The 6,956-nt window shown below is 42.2% G+C and overlaps 1 non-coding gene across 1 annotated transcript; it reads left to right on the top strand.

Annotated features, from left to right (window-relative positions):
- Positions 1 to 6,019: 6,019 nt before the first annotated feature.
- Trnat-ugu lies at positions 6,020 to 6,091 on the top strand. The gene has a single exon. It is a non-coding gene; the product is annotated as a tRNA-Thr (tRNA).
- The last annotated feature ends 865 nt before the right edge of the window (positions 6,092 to 6,956 follow it).

Raw genomic sequence — 6,956 nt, 5'->3', positions numbered from 1 at the left:
GACGACAAACTACCCATCAAATACCGACCTTCCCGACATCCAGCAGCTTGTGCACTGCTTCTGCTGGCAGCCGGTTGGTCCACGTCTATGTGCCTCCATATGTCTTTCTAAGGCTTACAATGGATGCCTACTGCAAGTCGTGCAGCTTGAATTGCTCCGCTAAGGCAGGGCAGATTTCTGGTTTAGAAGTGACCTCATCTAGGTCCTTGCATTGTATAGCGATTTCATGCTTTTGAGCACGCACGGCAGCATTTTCCCCAAGTAAATTTTTGCCTTTGGCTTTGGTATCTTTGAACCTGAAGCATGAGATCTCCCTTTTGGTTCCCCCGGATCCTGCTTACATTCCCTCCCCAAGTCTTGTAGATCAGGGTTAGCTTTCACTCTTTTTAGTATGTCTGCATAGGACATATACTACCCGTCGTTGAAATAATCGTTGCCTCGGGAGGGATCCTCATTCTCTCCTTCTTCTTTTTTGGCTTCTTTGGTCCAACCTTACTCCAGCCGTCGTGTAGCTTTTGAGACATTGGCTCCTTTATTGTTTTAGGCACTATTTTTCTGCATACCGAGGTTTTAGGCCCCTTCTTCAAAGCACCTTTTTATTTTTTGGAAACCTGCTGATGTCCTGGATGTACGTCTTTCTTTTCCCCGAACCCTCTTTTTCCTCTGCCCATCCGCGAGTATACTATATGCTTGATTATTTGGTGCACGTTGGGTTTTTTTTTTTGATGAATTTTGACAACTCAAAAATTTTCGTTCCAAGCAAAATGAATTATGACTCTTCCAAGTCGGACTTCTGTTCCAAAGCCTCCTTTCTTCTTTCTCCACGTTTTCTGGCGTCAATGGGATTCCTGTGGCCCAGGTCCTCTTCCACGCTGGTTATTGGGGGAGATCTCATAATCGTTGAGCTTCTCTTAAACGGATCCGGCTCTCGATACTGAGGAGCCTCCCATAAATCTTTACGCTCGGATGGGGCTGGTGTCACTGCGGCTTTTAACGACCAACGTTATCCCGTGGGCACATCCTTCTGCGCGTTTGCTTTGGTTGTTCTAGGGAGCGGTGTGCTTGGTTGCCATTCTGGCCAAGTTGTCCACCATCGAGGCACTGCAGTCGAGGTATATCGACGACCGGGAGCCTGCTTGCCCACTCCCAAAAGCCGCCAGTACAGAGCCCCTTCGTCCAGATTGGTTTATTATTCTGGGTAACCTTCCCATAGCCATTTTTATCCATGGGTGGGCGTTCTTCTCTCACCTACCCGACTTGTGCACCTGTTCGAATGCGTACAAGTACATATTCATACGCATCTCCCGAGCATTCCCTTATCCGCATGAAGGGGCGCACCTAATGGGAGATCTGGCAACAGTTTACAGGCTATACAGGCCTTGTTCTCCAACCATGCTGTCTGTCTGCCTGTCTGTTTGTCCATTATACGCATTTTTCTTGGAGAAAGTTGTAGCGATTCTCACAAAATTTGATGGAAAGGTGAGAACTGTAATCGCATACAGTGAGTAATGTAATTCTATATCGGGGAGTCCCCATACATGCAAGTCGGGGAGTCCCCATTCATCATCAAATGAAAGGTCTCGGTTAGTACTTTCCGAAGCCGGTCTTAGTTTTGATATTTGTTAGAAAGGTGAGGAGTGCGGGGTTGTCGAAAGTGATCACTTCTTTAACGGACCCATTCGCCCTAAGGAATGGTTAGTTCTTAGATGGGGGCAATTGCAAATTTCATTTTTATTTCGTTATCGTGTAGCCATGGTTCTAATAAATAATAGTTGAAAAGGAAATATACAAAATATTTATATTTGACGTGATTCCGGAGTTATTTATAAGGCTATAGAACAATAAGGATACAATTTTACTTAATTAAAATCAGCACTTATTGCTGACTTTCGGTGTTTTTCAACAAACATCCCACACTAATTAAAAACGCCTTCATATGGACGTGCCTAAACACTTTATATGAAAGGGAAATATTTTTGCGCAATTTCAATATTAAAGATAAACTTCGAAAAATTGCCTTATTTTAAAAATTGTCCGTATAATAACATTATAATCTTGGAAAATGCCTATTTGACAATTTTGGTTGTAAAAACTAAATGTTAACATTTTGAAAAAGACAAGATATTTGAACTGTAAATTTTAGGTACATGATTCCCTAGGTGTTAGGAAATTAATTAATTAATTATAATTGTTTAAATAATACATAATATTCTGACGGGGAGAAAAGTAGTGGTTAAATCCCCCACAATCTATGGAAAAGGTCCATCAAGTGCATGTACTTAAACATTGAACTATAAAAATGTAATTCGAAACTATATAATCTGTAGGTGTTCTATAAAAGTAACCGATATGTGGCTTTATATTTGTTGCCTTCCGTTTTATTGTATATACGAAAACCACTCGCTAAAATGATGCATTATTTTGAGTAGATATTAGGAGGACATGTATTGTATACCACGTTGTGAAAATAAAGTCTACTATTTATTCGAAAAATATATCCCTTTATTTTACCTTAAATAAAATGCAATGATCAGAGATGCTGAGGGATGATGTACTCCCCGTGGGGAATGAATTTAACCCGCGGGAACAACATGATGTCCAGTGTCTACTTGGCCTTCTTGAATACCCTTTATACCTCTCTTTTGGCTACGTTCCTCTGGTCTAACACAGAATCCAGACCGAGAGAGTTAAGCTTGAGTTTCAGAATGTATCTTGCTGGCTGCAATTCGATATCCCCACGAAATTGATAAGATTGACTAGGCTGACCCTGACCAATGTGCGAGGCCAGATAAAAGCAGCAGGGTCACTCTCAAGATCATTCGACGTCAACAACGGTCTAAAACAAGGAGATGCCCTATCATGCGTCCTCTTTAACTTAGCCCTGGAAAAGGTGATCCGTGATGCTGAGGTAAATGCGAGGGGTACGATCCTCTTTAAGTCCACTCAACTAGTGGACCATGCTGACGATATCGACATCATGGGAAGAACCTCCCGAGACGTACAAACTGCCTGCATCCGGATCGAGCAGGCGGCGATTGGCGCGAGAGCTTGGGCTGCACATCAATAAAGGAAAAACAAAATATATGGTGGCAACGTGAGCACCAAAATCCAACCAACCCACAACATCAAGTCGCACTGTTCAAACGGGAAGAATAAAGATATGAGACTACAACTTTGAGATCGTCCTATCTAGGGTCGAAAATCACAACTCGTCGTGATCGGTTTCGCCATTTTATTTTATCAAACGCCTGATCTGGATGTAATCGCGAGGCTTTTAAATCCCTATCCAGCGTATCAAGCCACAGTTTGTTCGGCCGGTCTTTTGTCGATTACTGTTGACTTCGATGTTCAGACCAATCTTGGCAAGAGCATTATCGTTAGCGCGAATAACCATACCATCGAAAATGCCTCACTCGCAGTTTTTCCACGATCAGTGCAACCCCTTATCGATCGTGGATATCTTCATTTCGGACGTGATCAAAACGTGCTATGCCACCAGTGCAATGCAACATCTTCGTCTCCATTACCGCAAGACGCCTTTCTTTGTCGTTTATACTCGGTAAACACTCAGAACTATAGAGAGCGATAGGACGGACGACATTGCGGTAAATTTTAGAATTGAGACGTTCGTTGATACGTTGATCACAAAGAACACCAATTGTGGAATGCCACTCCAGCTCGCATTAATGCGAGGGGAGGGAACCTCAGGGGCCGCACTGACAATCTGAGGCAGAGGAGACAATGATTGGGCCTGTGATCCGTCGTGGATTCCCTGCCCCCCTCCATCGCGGTTCTCAGATCCGGAAACTGACGTCTTAATGCGCGCGGTCGAGACGTTTTTTTTCTTTCATTTTCCAGGTTCCTTGTTCATTTGATTATTTTTAGATCTGGTACGGACCCACGCATCACACGTTGATTTTACAAAAAAGAACACGTGAAAGATCGATGCGTTCAAAGGACTACCCCCCCTCCCCCATATTCCCGAGCCTAGCTAGCACAGAGGCGTGCAAGAAAGTACCAACTGAGCGCTTTGATGGAGCTTCAGGATTTGCGGGCATTATTAGTCGAGATCTCAGAACAGTTTGTTCAAATATAGAGCGCGCCGTTGATTTGATTGACAGTTGGTGCCTTTGGCATGGACTTTCAGTACATCCCAATAAAACCAGGATGGTATTATTTACAAAAAGGAGAAAACTGAACGGTCTTTGCCTTCCAGAGATCAGGGGTACAACCCTTCAACTCTCCGAAGAAGTGAAACACCTCGGAATTATTCTAGACAAGAAGCTTCTTTGGAACAATCGTGTAGAAGTAAATACGAAATGAGCTCTCATAGCTTATGGGCTGTGTAGGCGGACCTTTGCTTTAGGCACATGCATGGGGATTTAGAGCTCGGGTAATAACATAGATATATATTGCAGTCATTAAGCCGAGATTCATTCGAACCAGAAGAATGCGTCTCAGGATATACTGATCTCTTCCAAACTGATAGCTCAAAAACAGAACGCGGTTCTGGAGCAGGAGTCTACCTCTCGAATAAAAGCGAGAAGTGGGCTTTTCTCTTAGGAGAATATACAACGGTCTTTCAGGCTGAAGTATATGCGATCACAAGGGCGATGGATGAGTGCCGCACGATTGAATGACAGGCGCATCACAGTCTGTAGCGATAGTCAAGCTGCATTGAGGGCGTTGAGCAGTCCTTTGATAACTTCAAAAATCGGAATGTAGAAATCGGTTGAATTCTGTTTCTAGATTCAATAGGGTGAAACTACTTTGGGTACCCAGTCATTGTAATGTAGAGGGAAATGAAATCTCGGATGCTGTTGCGAAAGAGGGTTCAATTTCGTCCACTCCTGGAGCGGAATCAGCAATTGGGGTATTAGTAGCATTCGGTAATGCTTTTGTTAAAAAACTGGGAACAAAGTTCCCACAATGACAAGTGGCAGAACCTAAATGCTGTTAAACATACCAAACTTTTCCTTTCAGAATCAAACAAACATACGACAAGGTTTATCCTGTCGAAAAGCAAGAATACTTGCAGAAATATTGTGGGCATTCTGGCGGGGCATAATTGACTAACTGGGCATATGTTAGAATGGGAGTTCTCCAAGATGATACATGATCATGCTGTAATGAGGAAGCGGGATCTACGGAACATTTTCTATGCGAGTGCATCAGATCCATTAAGGGAAATCCAGCGATACATAAACAAATCCGGGATATTTCGTTAGACGAGGGAGTCGAGTACAATGGACCACTAGGGCCTGAGTGCTCAGAGGTTTTGTCTCTCTCCCACCTCAAAGACAAATACACAGGCATGCATGCCGAAATTCATCCCCCCCCCCAGAACAACAACATGTCAATGCATTTTGCTACTTACACATACTGCTGTGGGACAACAATATAAAAAGTTCAGTTTCGCAAAAATTTCTCTGTTTTAGAACCGCTAAGCAAAAATGCATCCGATGGCATGCAGTAGAAGGAAAATACAAGATTTTAAAATCGCCGAGATGTTAGAATTGAAGAGTTTTTGATAAAAATTTCACTGAACTATCCGGACACTGAAATTAATTTGATTATTTGATAGTGATGTTTAAATGAAGTCAATTTTTAAGGATGTGGGGTCGAGATGGGGGAATGAGAGAAAAAAACTACATTATAGGAGAAAAGAGGCAATGTTGCATGCAATTTAATGAATTTCTCCGGCAGCCGAAGAAAAGACAATGGAGAAATAGGTGGTTGGGATGGCACCATCGTAACTTAAATTACGAAGACTAACTAAATATTTCAATTGTAGTAATTATTTCCCAACAAAAGCTTTAGAACTCTTAACACCCTATCTCTATACTCTGTTTATTTCTGAGGAATCTGTCGAGCTGAGTGGTCAGAACTCTGTACGATTAATAATAGATTGCTAGATTCTTTCGAAGTTCGCTAGTAACAGCAACCATTTCTTATCAAACAGTTGTACATGCTTGGGGAATAATTCTGCATTTCTTATCATTCAGGAATGGTACGTACCGCCTCTTTAGCTCAGTGGCAGAGCACTGGTCTTGTAAACCAGGGGTCGTGAGTTCAATCCTCACAGGAGGCATGGCGTTTCCTTATTTTTAATTATATTTATCTTTAACAGGAAATGTTGTGTTTGAATTTCTGTACGATTTTATGTTATATGTTCTGGTAACGTAATGGCAATCCCTTTCGAATGATGGTCAGTCAGTCTAAAAGATATGTAGACTGTTAACTACAGTATTAAAGAAATATTCCCTTTTTAAAAGGTAGAACCGTTTAGCTTTTAAACATAATTTGACTTTTGAATACTTCCCTTTCTACTATTGAAAACGTAGTGGTGTTAGATGCGAATCCGGTGTTGGACTATTGTTGCCGACTATCGCAAGTTCTTATGATCTGGGAGACGTTTTCTGCCAGATTGACATCCAGGTTAAGCGATATTGCAGCTGTGCAGTGCAGTGCAGCAACGACGAAGATTTCCAATATTGTGGAGAAATATGTTTTTTATGAGTCCGTAAGATATCCAGGCGAGACATTGTAATGGGTGGCATCAACGCCGACATCTTATTTGGACATCTGATGATGGGTATGGTCCTAGCGACTGTAACAACAACTATGAAAATTTTAGAGGCTTCTACAAATTTCATCGCCTCACTATCGTCACCATCGGCGATACACTGTTGCAGCACGAAGGTTGTCATAAAATCAGTTGAATTTCAACTAACTGGCAAAGAACCTATCATTTGATCGACCATACCGCGATCTGTTTTAGTTTTAAGAGTAGTGCTTGTATAGGCCTCGAAAGGGGAAATCATCTTTTGGCCGCTTACGTTCGCTTGGCTGTTCCTACGATTCCTGGCAGTGGAACATAGCATCAAACATCCCAAATTGAATAAGGACAGTTTCCGCAATCTGGCTGTTGTCCAACGGTGGGAAAATTTTCTAGC

The sequence above is a fragment of the Hermetia illucens genome, chromosome 1 (genome assembly GCF_905115235.1).
Source record: "Hermetia illucens chromosome 1, iHerIll2.2.curated.20191125, whole genome shotgun sequence".
NCBI classification, from domain to species: domain Eukaryota; kingdom Metazoa; phylum Arthropoda; class Insecta; order Diptera; family Stratiomyidae; genus Hermetia; species Hermetia illucens.
Note: the sequence above shows the minus strand (reverse complement) of the source record. Positions and strands in the feature narration are given on the sequence as shown.